This window comes from Dermacentor albipictus, chromosome 9, assembly GCF_038994185.2.
Source record: "Dermacentor albipictus isolate Rhodes 1998 colony chromosome 9, USDA_Dalb.pri_finalv2, whole genome shotgun sequence".
Classification (NCBI taxonomy): Eukaryota; Metazoa; Arthropoda; class Arachnida; order Ixodida; family Ixodidae; genus Dermacentor; species Dermacentor albipictus.
The window spans coordinates 32,430,590-32,443,114 of NC_091829.1; the positions used below are offsets into that span (position 1 = coordinate 32,430,590).

General features: G+C 46.7%; 1 long non-coding RNA gene across 1 annotated transcript; it reads left to right on the forward strand.

Annotated features, from left to right (window-relative positions):
- The first annotated feature begins 1,154 nt into the window (after positions 1 to 1,154).
- LOC135912708 (uncharacterized) lies at positions 1,155 to 8,598 on the forward strand. The gene is made up of 3 exons (XR_010567760.1): positions 1,155 to 1,288; positions 2,736 to 2,928; positions 8,319 to 8,598. It is a non-coding gene; the product is annotated as an uncharacterized lncRNA (long non-coding RNA).
- The last annotated feature ends 3,927 nt before the right edge of the window (positions 8,599 to 12,525 follow it).

Consider the following 12,525-nt stretch of genomic DNA (forward strand, 5'->3'; position numbering starts at 1 on the left):
GCTGTGTATATGACTACGTAGGTGAATAACCATCATCGAGGCGCGAACAGCCAGTGGTTAGAAATCGTCATCTGACACGATCACTCCTAGGGCGACCACTTTCGGAGGCGATCTCACCGTATGTGTGGGCGCATACGGCCGCAATGCTTTCTGGCTATGTGCCAAGCTCGCTTCCTAATGGTGTACAGAATAGGTCTAGGTTTCTTGTCCTCACCTCTTTCACCGTGCTTCTCACATGCATGTGCGTTGTCTTCTTTTTCACTGGTGCCGTCAACGAACGGCGCGAGATCGACATGTTCGTGTCCTGCACTCATCCGTCGGGCGACGACGATGCTGGCCTTTCGTGTGTCATCACCAGGTCAAGTGGGGGAGGCTGCACGGGGGCCGACTGCACGAGTCAAACCGGCAAGGTGAGCGCATCGAAGACGTGACGTGTAGCGTCGTAACCTTTCCGTTTGTGTTTCGCTCTGGTAAAAGTATTGACACATAAAACAATTTCTCGCACACTTAACTCGAGTAGACCAATACCTCGAGTACGTCCGTACAGGTGCTTTCAATATGAAAATGAACCCCTGCTCAGATTTAAATTACTGTTTGTTCCAGAAGAGTCGAGTTTCAACAAAAAGAAACGCACCGAAAGAAAGTATTGAACGAAGTGAACTGCTCTTTCCTTGCATATCGTTTTCTTTCTCAGTAACAAATATAGCAAAACCTTCACTCAAACATAACAAAATAACCAGCACGTTTACAAGCTAAGATAATATAAATGGCATATAAGGACTATATATATATATATATATATATATATATATATATATATATATATATATATATATATATATATATATATATATATATATATATATATATATATATATCCTAGTCACCTTAGTGCTGACGCACCTGTGTAGCAGCCAAATATGGTTTTCCCACAAAAGAACTTTTGACAGTTTTTTATAGGTCGTCGATACAAGATCATGCATATCGTTGAGGAAGGTAGATTTTACGGAAAAGTTAACAAGGGTTTTCATAAAGATCAGAGAGCGAGAGGCCATAGAAAGATTGTGATTATAAAGGCGCGCACTCACATCCACAGGGCCATCATTTGTTCGAAGAATCCTGCCCTGTAGACGTCCATGGGCGTATTGTCCGGAGGACCCAGGTCGGAGAGTGTCCCCCTTGTCGGCGCCGGATCACCTCGACCCATTTCTCAACTCTCTGGCTGCACTCGAACATCGCCTCTGGTGACAGATTTCACAGCGTTACCAGGTCCACTGCAGTATGGAAGGTATAGTGAAGAATTCTTTATGCAACCTTATTTTACTTTAGCCTCTTTAATGGGTCTTGTCCATTCTTCCCGCTTTCCTTCCCTTTTTTCTTTGTGCTAGACTGCTATCTCCCGAACTCATCGATGAGTCCTCAGTATGCGAATAAACTGCCTATGTGCTCCTATTGCTTTATTTGTGCTTTTAATCAACTGCAAGTCGAAAGGTGCACTCTATTCGCTCAAGTCTAGTAGCATCGTGAATACATCGGGATGGGAAGACCGCTTCATATCAATGGTGAAAACCGAAGTTCGTCATTCGAGATCTATTGTAAAAATATTCTACATTCAATTAGTTTTGCATCTGACACTATTCGATTTGTAGTTGGTTTTGAATATTACTGCTCATCGCCCCCCCCCCCCCCCCACCGTTGGAAGTCAAATACAAGCAAAATAGTGATGAACGAGAAAGACGGTGGGTGTTAAGATTGTCCCGAAAATATAGCAGGCGCCCATCGGGCTCATTCATACCAGGTGCAATGGTCGCCTGTGATCTGGTGCGGTCTTAGCTTTCTGTGATGCTACTTTTCAGAAGCATATATTTTAATAGCCGGAAACAACTTATGCTCACGTTTTTGTCGAAGGGGCTATAGAAATCCGGACAAGAAAAGTCGATTTAGGAGAAGTACGGGAGCACTTCACGTCGCTCGCCGTGGTAGACAATGCGACCCGTCGATTTGCTAAAAGAAGAAAGAGAAACTAGTGACATATTACTTGACTTTCTTGTTCAGCCAATTGGTTAGATGCAAACTATGAAAGCACTTAGTATCCATCCAAATATTCATGACTGCTTGCGTCACTCAACTACACTTCGCATATAGTACTAGGTTTAATACTGCAGGCAATCTACATATACTGTTTCCTTTGCATGTGCTGCAAGACAAGTCTGAAATTACATTTACGAGAAAACTGCTCATCGGCAAACCTGACATAGTAAGCAAAAGTTATAGTAACATTGAGGGAAGGCTTCGTATCCACAAGATGTCTGGTGCATCGAGACAACAAGAGCAGATCGAATCACTATTCAAACATAGGGTATTCGCCGCTCTGTCAGATATTGTTTCACAGACAGAAAAGTTCCAACACAGTGCGCAATATATCACATGTTTTTTACTGGTTGTTCTATGGAACCCTACTTGATGACTGCACAAGTTTAGGATACTCATGAGAAACACAAACCTAAAGGTGAAGCTTTTCCGCACCAGCTTTTATATAGACACACATTGCACCGTTTGTCAGTCAATGTAGTACCGTAGTGATAATTCCTTGCTCACTGAAATAAATGAATAAATGAATGAAGAAGACGAAATTACTGCTTACTGCAGTAAATGTTTGGCGCAGTCAATGGATCAATTGGCTCAGGAATACATGTAGGCTGCGATTCTCACTCTGGCGTTGGTATCACTCCCAGGTCCCCCTGGCTCCTGGAGCAGCGCGGTGAACAGCATCCGCTGCCGCACGCTCAAGTCAGGCCACTGGTACCAGTTGCGAGCAACGTAGGCGACACCACGTTCCAGCTTTGCCTGTGACATGAGCAGTCCGTGATGTCTCCGAGCAGCCGGCTACTCGACTTTGGATGTCGGTTGGCCAGGATGTCCAGCAGGGTGGAACCTTCTTGCTCTGCCTGTTAAAGTGCAAAGATATATTGTTTAAGTGGCTCGGCCGCTCATATGCTCACATATGTACGTTTTGCTACATTTTTACATTATTTCACGTCAGCGATGCGCCGTTTCCACGATATTTGAAGCTAATAATTAACCATCTGGGGCTGTTGATGTCGACGCAAACAAATGTACCGATTTGGTTATTCTGACGCGCAAGGCTGTGCTCTAAGATTTATTGAATATGCGAAATGTCGAAAGAATGTGTAAGAGGCGTACAAAAGGCGAGATTTCAGTGCGAAGATCAGCGACAACAGACTCCAAGGCCGTCGCGTTGGCAGGCGGAACTCACCGCGACTTTAACGGCCGCAATGTTCGCACAACAGCGTGCTTAGCCTTGTTCATCCAGTAGTCAGTGAGGGCGAGATGGCTTCCAAGTGCGGCTTCCAAGATGGCTTCCCAAAGAGCCAATTCGCGCACAGCCAACATGGGCGAGAGCGCACAAATCAAAGGGCGAAAGCTCCGGCACCCTTCCAAACCGTTTCCAGTGGCATGCAACAGGGGGCATCACAGCGAAGTGAAAAAGGCGGCTCAGTTAAGAAAGCATGCTGCAAACCACTTTTGTGAGCTGGACATTTCCGGAGAATCCTCAGCTTTGAAATTATTCATCATCATTATTATTATCATCATCACCTGTTTAACGTCCACTATGGGACGATGGCCTCTTCCTGCGATCTCCAATTAATCCCTGTCCTGCGCCAACCCATGATAACTTGCGCCTGTGAATTTACAAATTTCGCAACCCAACGTAGTCTTCTGCCGTCCTCGACAGCGTTTCCCTTCGCACTCGTTTTGTAATCCAAACGGTCAACCGGTTATCGAACCTGTGCATAACATGACCTGCCCAGCTTCATTTCTTTCTTTTATTGTCGCATAGAACATCGGCTCTCCCTGTTTGCGCTCTGAACCACACCACTCTCTTCCTGTCTCTTAACGTTATGCCTACCATTCTTCGTTGCCTCGCTCTTTGTGCGGTCCTTCTTTTCGAACTTCTTTGTTAGTCTCCAAGTTTCGGCCCCTTATGTTAGCACCGGTAGTATGCACTGGTTATACGCATTTCTTTTTAATGATAATGCTTAGCTTCTAGTCAGGATGTGTCAATGACTGCCGGATGCACTCCAGCCCATTTTTATTCTTCTGTAAATTTCCTTCTCGTGATCAGGGTCTCCTGTGAGTAATTGACCTATAAGCAAACGTACTCCTTCACAGACTCTTAGAGGCTGACTAGCGATCCTAAACTCCTGTTCCCTTGCCCGGCTATTAATCATTATCTTTGTATTGTGCATATTATTATGCCCCACTATTACACTCTCTCTGTTAAGGTCCTCAAACATTTGTTGCAACCCGTCCCCAGTCTTGCTGAACAGGACAATATCATCTGCAAACCTAAGGTTGGCGAGATATTCGCCGGTGGTCCGCTCTCTTAAGCATTCTTGCAATACTTCTTCCAAGCAGGCAGTGAATTGCATTGGAGAGATTGTCTCCTTGTCCGACTCCTTTTTATAGGTACCTTCCTACTTGTGGAGAATTAAGGTAGCTGGGGAATATCTGTACATATTTTACAAGATATTTACGTAAGCGTCTTGTACAGGGTGGTTCTTTATGAAAAGGAACATGCGAGCGCGTGACCCGTGCTCTGCGGAGGCTGCTTAGAGCACGAGCAAGTGGCAGCAAGGAGAAGCACGTCCGCTTGTGGCGGCATCTATTCGCGGCCAGAATAACCAGGCATGACCAATAGGCAAGCGCCTGCGAGAAGTAGTTGGACCGTCTTCCGTCCCCCTCCCGCCCCCCTCGCATGACTTGTGTAAGGAGCGGGGCCTGCAGCGCAACGTCTACTGCTAGCAAACCGCATTGGGTACTCAAGCGCACTGGAAACGTAGAAGTGACAAACACACACCCTTTAGTTATTAGGTACTCCCGGCGTACTTGTATTAAAGTGTGCGCATTCTAGGACTACTTCCATCGGAATCTGTCCATCTTCCCATTTGTCTGTAGCGCGTGACACGATGCACTGCGTGTATAGGTATACGTGAGGTCCTATGGAGGTGTATATGAGAACGTCTTATGACTACGTATGGCTACTGAGATTTATGATTATGACTATATATAGCCAGCACAGAGAGGTATAAGTGTAATCAAGGTTAATAAGGACGACTAATATTATTTAGGATAAACTTAGTTATGCCTAACGGCGATTAATTGAGGATAATTAGGAATAGCGAGGATAGGTAAAGTCTGTGTTAAATTACTGGACTAATCAAGAGTTACTAAGGTTAAATCAATGGAGCCTAATCAAGAATAATTAAGGGTAACATGAGTTTAATTAGACCTATCTAAGTAATCTTAATCATTAATGACAGATGCAGACGTCTCCATCATGACTTTAACAAAGGCTAAATGATGAATTGAGCAAATGTCGTCATTATAAAAATAACAGCATGAATAATTGCTTAAAGAAGTAATTACGTTTACTTACCTAAGTTTCACCTGAGTGCATTTCTCTCCCAAAGCGCTCCGAATCAGGTGAGGTTTGTTCACGCTATGGGTAAAGTGAGGAGCCAGTGCTCCGTACTGCAAAAAAGTACGAAGAAACTCTGCTGGAGTTGTCAAAGTGTCCATAAGCCTACCTCCAAATTTCAAGTTGCCCCACATCCAAATTTAAGTTGGACCACCCTTACTATAGGCTTCCCCATGCATTTTCTATGGACCCGATGCATATCTATGGTTACTGTCTCTAACCAATTATTTTTCAACTGTTCAATGCAAACGCAAAGCTACCAATCTACATTTACGCTATTGTAACAATTAAACGTCGTAACTTCGTACACTACGCATTTTCTTACAGGTAAAAGGCATTAAACTTTTCACATGGCGGACAGATCTCGTTGCGGCACTCGCCAAAGAATGCTTATGCATGAAAATGTGCTGGCAGTGCTTATTAACCGGCGGGCATATGTTGACCCTTCAACGTTTCCAGTGTGCTAGCGTACTGAGTGCGGTTTTCTAGCAGCAGACGCTACGTTGCAGGCCTCGCCTGTTGCGCGCCTGTTGCGTGTTGGCACAGCGACCAAGCAGCCGCTTTGCCTATCAGCCGTGTCTCGTTATTCTGGCCGCCATTAGATGGCGCTACAAGCGGACGTGCTCCCCCTTGCTGCCTGTTGCTGGCGCTCTAAGCAGCCTCCGCAGAGCACAGGCCACGCGCTCCCGTGTTCCTCTTCATAAAGGACCACCCTGTACACCTTGATCACGTTTCACCTCTATGACTGCTGGTATCTCTACAGAATCGCATGCCTTTTCTTAATCCATGATATGAATCAGTCATACAGAGAGGCTGATTGAACTTTGCGGATTACTCGGTTACCTGATTGATAACCTGGATGTGATCCATAGTAGAGAATCCCTCCGTAAAACCTGCCTGTTGCCTGGGACTAAAGTCCAGTGTTGCCCTTATTCTATTGGAGATTTTCTTGGTGGATATTTCATGCATTACTGGAAGTAACCTAACGGGCCTGTAATTTTTCAATTCTTTAACGTCTCGTTTTTGTGGATTAATATAATGGTGTCCTTCCATTTGTCTGGGACCCTTGAAGTCGGTAGACAGTTAGTACAAAGGGCCGCCAGTTTTCCAAGTATTATGTCTCCTACATCTTTGTTTAAATCTACTGTTGATCCATCCTCTCCTGCCCCTTTTCCCGGTTTCATGTCTTGCAAGGCCCTTCCTACTTCATCGCTAGTTATAGAAAGAGTCTCTGTACCCTGTTCATTTCTACCTCGAATGCAGGTATCGTGGCGCCTTTGGGTACTGTACAGGCCATTAGAGAATTTTTCCGCTGCTTTTATTCGAGATTGCTGATGATATTACCCTGCTTTCTGTGCATAGATCTTGGTTTGACCTATGCCAATATTTCTTTTCCCTGATTTCATGCTGCATCAATCTTTTACTGCTTCCTCAGTCTTCCTCACGTTATAATTTCGATTATCCCTTATTTTCTCCTTGTTGATCAGTTTTGACAGCTACCGGAATTCCATATGATCTCTTGACTTCGACATTTTCATTCTTTGTCCTTTCTTTATCAGGTACTTCATTACTTGGGAGAGCTTACCTGCTGGTTGCCTTGATGGCTTACCTCCCACTTCGATTGCTGCCTCTGAAGCCAGCCTAGTTACAGTTTTATTCATTACCTCTATGTTATCTTCATCTCTCGATTCTAAGACTGCATATTTGTTTGCAAGTAAGAGGTTAAGCTAGTCTGCTTTTACCCTTACTGCGTAAAGGTTGGCCTGTTTGTTCTTGAACAATATTTCTCTCTCAAATTGAAGTGAATTGTAGACCACACTAACCTATGATCACAGCCCTTTACCCTATTTAACATTTGTACATCCTGCGCTATGCTGGCACCGGCAGAAAATATGAAATCAATTTCATTGCTTGTTTCACCATTAGCGCTTTTCCAGCTACACTTCTTGCTCCTGCGCTTTCTGAAGGTGTTTATTATTCGCAGCTTTTTCCTGTCCGAGAATTCTACCAACATATCTCCTCGAGTGTTCCTGAAATAGACTCCGTAGTTGCCAATTGCTTGTTCGCCAGCCTTTTTCCCCACCTTTGCATTGAAGTAGACCATTGCTACAGTATACTGAGTTTCCACTTATCACGAATTCAACATCTTCATAAAACTTATCTATTTCATCATCATCATGGCCGGAGTTTGGAGCATAAGCTTGTACTACATTTAATCTATACCTCCTATTAAGTTTGATTACGACTACTGCTACCCTCTGATTATTGCTGTAGAATTCGTCAATGTTGCCTGCTATGTCCTTATGGATTAGGAATCCTACTCCGCTCTCCTTCTCATCTATATTCCCCCTATAGCAGAAGACGTGGCCATTTGTCAACCTCACCAGTTCTTGTAACCTCATTAAGGCCAGTCATATCCGAAACAATGCCGGATAGTTCCTCAAAGAGTCCTGCTAAGCTAGCTTCACTCGGGAGAGCTCGGGTGATATATCTTGCCAGTGTCAGTTTCCATTGGCGGAATAATTTGCTGGTACTGAATTTCACAAAGCACAAATCGGGGCAGCATAAGTAGGTACTAAGTAGGTAGCACAAATAGATTAATCAATAAATTGTGCTATAGTTTAGATGTTGTGGTCAGCGCTCCGTAAGCGGCACTAGCAATCAGGGTACGTAAATTTCGTCTTGCCGTTTTCCGTATCACCGGCTCTGTCCAACAATGTGCAAATTCCTGAAAAACTGAGTAAAACACGCGACAAACATTTCTTTCTGCCTAAAGGAGTTACCAGCCCTCTCTCTCTCTCTTTTACATTTCTAGAGCAGGGTCCTCACCAGAAGTGCGACTATGGCGAGGATATCCTCACCGCGGACATCCTCACCGGAAGTGGCGACTATGGCGAGAATGTCCTCACCGCTAACTTGGCACGGCCTTCCCTCGATCAGGAGCAACTTGGTGCGAGACTGCCGAACAGCCGCTGACCCAGGCTGGAGAGGTTCAGCTCGAACGTCAGGTCTCGAACCTGCGTCAGAGTGGCCACATTTATCGTCACGACAACGAGGCAGTCAACACCGTTGCTGGAAATTGCGACAGACGCGTCGTTACTCACACACACAAAAATAAAAACTCAAAACAGCGCTGGCCGCAAGGCCAGAAGAGGACGACGATGGCGGCGTGTAGCGCCGATGACGTGCAAGATGACTCATGCTTCACGTACCCCGAGTCCAACCAATAAGTATTCGCTGGGTAGTATCGCTGGATCTTGAGTAGCCTAAGGAGAGCTCGGTGCGCATCATCGAAATATAGCACCGATAACTTACCGAGTTATCTTACCGAATTATGTTACCGAATTATGTTACCGAATTATGACACCGAATTATGTTACCGAATTATGTTACTGAATTATGTTACTGAATTATGTTACTGGATTATGTTACTGGATTATGTTACTGGATTATGTTACTGGATTATGTTAACGGATTATGTTAACGTATTATGTTAACGGATTATGTTAACGGATTATGTTAACGGATTATGTTACCGAATTATGTTACCGAATTATGTTACCGAATTATGTTACCGAAATATGTTACCGAAATATGTTACCGAAATATGTTACCGAAACATGTTACCGAATTATGTTACCGAGTTATGTTGGAGTGTTATGTTAGAGTGTTATGTTAGAGTGTTATGTTACCGAGTTATGTTACCGAGTTATCGAGTTCGTAAAGACAGAGGAAAGACAAGGAGTGTAATGTTGGGAGCAATTGATAGTTCAAAGAACTGAAAACCCCGTAGGTTTGCGAAATTTGGCTGATATGTTGACAGCAGCGTATGCCACTCACGTGCTGGTTTTTTCACGTAGCCACGAAGGGGGTTCACGACCCTTTTAACCTTCTAATGACCAGAGACGACCTTCATAGTGCGCCGTTTCAGAATTCGAAATTCAAATGTGCTCACGTCAAGCACAAGTAGAGACGTTAATTGGCTGGATTCTATCAGGCGCCACTTGCGCATAGCCTGGAGGTCCAATCATGTGTCCTCCATGGCGAGAAATCGGGAAAATGTTATTTTTCCTTCATGTAGACGTATGTGTGGGCATTACAGGGCTAAATACTCCCCTATATATAATTTTGGTGTTTTTTGGGTGCTTCGAACAGCAAACTCCGCAAAGTAAGTATTTAGAAACTTCAGAATTCAGCGGCCTCGTAAGCGGACCACGAATCCTGAAGTGACACGTGACTTGCACTGCTATTCGCAGCGCATCTTGAAGACATACCACAGGTTGAGTACGTTGAAGAAAATCTCGTGATGGCTTGTGACGCGCCTCTCAAGTGGTGCATACGTATTGATTGTGTGGACGAAACAGGTACGCGTGCCATTGGCATTTCGCTCAAGCTAAGCAATCGGCGTATGAGAATTAAGCGCCACTTCTACGTCTCATGTGCTTGCGTTAGAACAAACCGTTCTGCGCTTGTGCTTATCCGAACGCTTCGTTAAAGCTCTTCCAAATAACGTTCCTGTAGAATTCAAATTCCGTACTCGTGTATCTACCACCTTTCGGCTCTTACAAATGTCCTTGAGAGTTTACGAGTAACCGCTAAGCCGCGCTGAAAGTTTTTCGCCGCCAGCGTTAACTTGAGTTGTGCAATAGCGGTATGCCTCCGATTCCCGGTGGCTGTTCTATTTGATCTCTTTTTTTTGTGCGGTGCAAGGTTTCTTCCACAACGCACTCTGACTTGTGCGCACACGTACACTAGAAAGCTCAGAATTAGTCTACTGACAGAGCCTCATCATTTTTGTGTGGTCTTTGACGCTCCCAGAGAAATGCTTTGCATCGTGTAAGAACGCTTACGAGCTTGGAAATAAACTTTCCGTGAATTAACGCCCTCGGTGTCTAGTCTCGCTTTGTTTTCCTCATGGTGTCAACATCACATGCCAGGGATTCCTTCACCACCTACAAAATGTCACATACGTACTTACATTGGCGTGTAGATTTGTTTTCTTACCATCGACGAGCGGCAGAATGTCACCAATCATTCAGCGAAGGCAACGAGATAAATTGCTTTTTATGAGCAGGCCCAGGTCCCCTTTGGCAGACGAATTGAACAGCGCCTTATCGCAGCACGTCGCAGCGCTACCAAACCGGGTCAAGGATTGTAGTATGATGGAAGCCTGTATAACTGTTCGGCGCTGTTAGAGTCCCAGCACAGCTACGCTACGCCACTGCAATGTGGACGCAGAGTATAGCGTCGCCGCGCAGCCATTGTGATGGCGGCGTCCTGTGCGCATGAGCGTGGCCAGCGGAGCACATCTTACGTCGTCGGCAGAACGAGCGGATAGAGCGTAGGCCGCGATAGCGGCCTAACTGGCCAAGCTACTGGTCGACAAAAAAACACCAATTGGCGTGCCGTTCCGGTAGCCGAGTGGCTTGAGTGTTCAACTCGCACCCTTGAGTACGGTGGTTCGATTCCCGCTGCCTGCATCGTTGTGGAAAAAAAAAACCACAGCGCTGCGGGTGTCGAGGCTCGAACCATCGTGTGGACGGTGGTTCGAATCCTGGTCACTGCATCACTGACAAAAAAAAAGACAGCGATGTGGATACCGTGGCTGGAAGTGCCGTCCCTCAAGGGTCGGGGTGGACGCGACGCTGGGTTCCGGACCGCAGAAGGCGACCCGCATCCTAGTACCGGCGTAGCATGGTCAATGCGCGGATTGTAGGCGGTGCGCATGTCGGCACAAGGACGCAGATGGCCTCTAGCCGTTCCGGCACCCAGCTGTACGCCCTGCACACCCAGCTGTACCGGAATGTGGCGGATAAGAGGGAGTTTTGTGTCATGGTGCACATCATTTCCTCTCGCTATCCCCCGGGTATCCTAAGAGGGTGGATACCTGTTGCTTTTGTGGGAAGTGCGGAGGGCACCCCACGGAGAAGCGTGACCCCACACAAAACCGACCCACCAAAGACCTCAGCCCCCTACAAAACACCTCGCTACCCCCCCCCCCCGCTCTTTTGCCGCGCGACCTCTGTAGAGGTCGGCCCTCCAAGAGGTCGCGCGGCAAAAGAGCGGGGGGGTCCACCGGGGGGCGCGGCGTTTTGTAGGGGGGGGGGTCTGAAGTTTTTTGCGGGTTAGTGTGGCGTCACGCTTCTCCATGGGGTGCCCTTCGCACTTCCCACAAAAGCAACAGGTATCCACCCTCTTAGGATACCCGGGGGATAGCGAGAGGAAATGATGTGCACCATGACACAAAACTCCCTCTTATCCGCCACATTCCGGTACAGCTGGGTGTGCAGGGCGTACTGCTGGGTGCCGGAACGACCAGAAGCCATCTGCGTCCTTGTGCCGACATGCGCACCGCCTACAGTCCGCGCATCGGCCATGCTACGCCGGTACTAGGATGCGGGTGGCCTTCTGTGGTCCGGGACCCAGCATCGCGTCCACCCCGACCCTTGAGGGACGAGGCTTCCAGCCACGGCTTCCACATCGCTGTCTTTATTTTTTCAGCGATGCAGCGACCGGGATTCGAACCACCGTCCTCACGACAGTTCGAGCCTCGACACCCGTATCGCTGTGTTTTTTTTTTCTTTTTTCCACAGCGACGCAGGCAGCGGGAATCGAACCACCGTACTCAAAGGTGCGAGTTGAACACTCAAGCCACTCGGCTACCGGAACGGCACGCCAATTGGTGTTTTTTTGTCGACCAGTAGCTTGGCCAGCTAGACCGTTATGGCGGCCTACGCTTTGTCCGTTCATTCTGCCGACGACATAAGACGTGCTCCGCTGGCCACACTCATGCGCACAGGACGCCGCCAGTCACAACGGCTGCGTGGCGACGGGGCTGTAATGACCCCCCCCCCCCCCCGCACCAAACGCGTTTCAATTATGTTTGAATCCTCCACCGAGTTTGGTAGTGATGGGATGTGCGGTGATAACACGATGTTCAGTTGCTACGCGAGAGAAACACCTGGGTCGTCTCGCGAAAGTAATTCATTAAACTGCTCTCTCTGGTTTATTCGTGACATTCT